Genomic DNA, 2,811 nt, shown 5'->3' on the forward strand with positions numbered 1-2,811 from the left:
CCTGAAATCCAACCAGAAAGCCAGTCCACAATTGTTTGTAGCAATTTTAATTCACCGTGTGGAAAAAAAAATTACGAATGCTAAATGAATCCAGTCACAAAAATGGTACTATTTTGGTTAAAAATATAAAATAAACTTTTTTTCTGAAAATGTTAAAAAAATTTTTACTTGGAAATAGTGGGAATTTGTAATAATTACTGTCTTTAAAAATATGTATTTTCTAGTTTTATCAACTGAAAAGCCTAGAAACAAGGACAATCTAAGTAGTAACACAAACAGCATCCAGATTATAAACTTAAAATTTTGTCCAACACCCCCCCCCCAAAAAAATAAAGTCGCTTTGCACAGAAAAAAATGGCCAATTCCAAGTCATTATGCAGCCAGCAAGCAAAGGGACCATCAAAAGCCAGAGAGATTGTGGATTGTTAAAAAATTACATCGAAACTAATGGTAAAAGACAAATAATTTGAGCATCAAAGTAAATAATGACATCAGTAGATTAAAATAACTTAGTTATCCATGAAAACATAACGACATTACAAAAAGTGAGGAGAGAAAAAAAGATAAACTTTGTACCTTCTTTGACATAAGGCATTAGTCTCAAAACTGACAATGAAGGCTTGGCACCCATAGCACAGTGATTGTGGCACTAGCCACATACACTGAGGGTGTCAGGTTTGAACCAGGCCCAGGCCAGGTAAACAACAATGACAACTCCAACAAAACAATAGCTGGGCATTGTGGCAGATGCGTGTAGTCCCAGCTACTTGGGAGGCTGAAGCAAGAAAATCGTTTGAGCCTAAGAGTTTGGAGTTTGCTGTGAGCTGTGATGCCATAGCACTCTACCCAGGGTGACAAAGGAAAAAAACAAAAAAACCGGATAATTAAGAAACTTAAGGTAAATAGCAGATCTGACAATTAAGTTCACAAACTCATCTTAGAAAAAGTGCTGCATTCCTTGTTGCTGAATATCACTGTGGTCACCTTTGAAGTACTCCCCTTGAGAAGCTATGTTTTGATGCCAGGACCTGGTCCACCCTTTACAGCAATTTTGGAACTCTTTTTTCTGGAATCACTATCAGGGACATTGTTGTAAAACTAAAGGGTAGAAAATCTAAACAAATTGAATTACAAAGCCATTAAGTATCCGTCAATTTTTATGTTACAATTTAATTTGCAAATAGAGGTATCTTTTCTTATTTGATAACAGAATTTATAGTGGATTGACAGAGAACACTGCATGTTGTGGAGAACATAGCTGAGGAAATGGGGACAAAGAACAAAGAGTGTATGCAAAACAAATTTGATAAGGGGACACCATTCGAGGGGTTATAAGTTGAGAACTCCTGGATACCACCACCTGCCTCCAAAATGAACAACTTTCTGCTCTTTAAGTGCAAATGTATAGAACCATCTCCAAAGGGGAAAAATAAAGTCTCTTTAAGCAGGTTAGGTGGATACAGATGTGAAAATATCACCTGCACTGGGGATGACCCCCTCCATGTGTGGGCAGTTAAGTGGGCATGAGCACACAAAGACACTGCCTCCACAAAGAACAGATACCCTCACTGAGGTGAGAGTGGGCAGTGGGTATCATAATACTGCATCCAAAGGGAAAAGCTCAAGCATGACTGCTGTGTGAAAATTGGGTGGGCATAGACACTTGCCATCACTTCACAACATTGATAAAATTCTTTTCCCTCTGCTAATGTCCCACCACCTCCCCTCAGAGCGAAGGATCTCTTTTACTCACTCTACGTACTTTATAGGTCAGCAGCCCCTTAGTGAAGTCTGACCATGAATACTCCTGCAAGCATGCCGAGTTAATCCAAAGGACTTGACTATTCATTAGAGGTAACCTAGGCTCAGACTACATTGGTTAAGTCCCTTAATCACTTACTTGGGGCCTGTTAGATTTTTGCTAGCAACTACTGGGGGCTCAGAGTCTCTCTGTGACTTTAATTATGACTCTAGGGTCAGGTAGCAGTCTAGACTGAGAATGGCTTAGAATTCTCCATCTGTCACATGTGCAGGTCATAATTATAGCCAGAGAAAAGAAAGGGACATACAGAAACCACCTCATTTGCTACCATCAGCACTTGCTTTACATGATTGTTTTGTGGCGGTTTGGGGGTCATGAATAACTGCAGGTTCAGTGGCTCAGACTGAATGAGACCAGACACCTTGTTACAAGGGTGTGTTCCAGTTGGGGTACAGCCTGTTTCCACCTCAAGGTGGGTCATATTTCACTACATATGGAGAATCCTTTAGGCCAAATTGAAAAAATGCAAAGTTGCAGCTTTAGGAAAAACTGAATTCAACTGACTTCTTAGGTGTGGAGCCCTAGCATTTGTTCCTCATTTTTGGTTTTCTTGATTTTTCTTTTGTTTTCCAGACTCTGTTACATTTATCTCATTTTTGTTTTTATTATTTTTATTTTTTTCCTTTTATTAAGTCATATACACACAGAACACAAATACATTTATGCTTTTGTGAGGTAAAATGTGTTGATTTCTTTTTATACAATTTGGAATGGTTACATCAAACTAATTAGTATAGCTTTCACCTCATTTACTTAATCATTGTATTAAGACATTTATGTTCTATTCTTGGTAGATTTGACTTGTACCCTTATGCTCCATAGGTGTGGTCCTACCATTTACCCTCCCTCTATTGAGCCTCCCTTCTCCTCTCCCATCCCCTCTACTTCTCTCCTTCATCCTAGGCTATAGTTGTGATCTACCTTTCATAAGAAAATGTGAGTAATTATAAATTGGTTTCATAAAAGTATTGAGTACATTGGATACTTTT

This window comes from Otolemur garnettii, unplaced genomic scaffold (assembly GCF_000181295.1).
Source record: "Otolemur garnettii isolate 467f Iridium unplaced genomic scaffold, OtoGar3 scaffold00279, whole genome shotgun sequence".
NCBI classification, from domain to species: domain Eukaryota; kingdom Metazoa; phylum Chordata; class Mammalia; order Primates; family Galagidae; genus Otolemur; species Otolemur garnettii.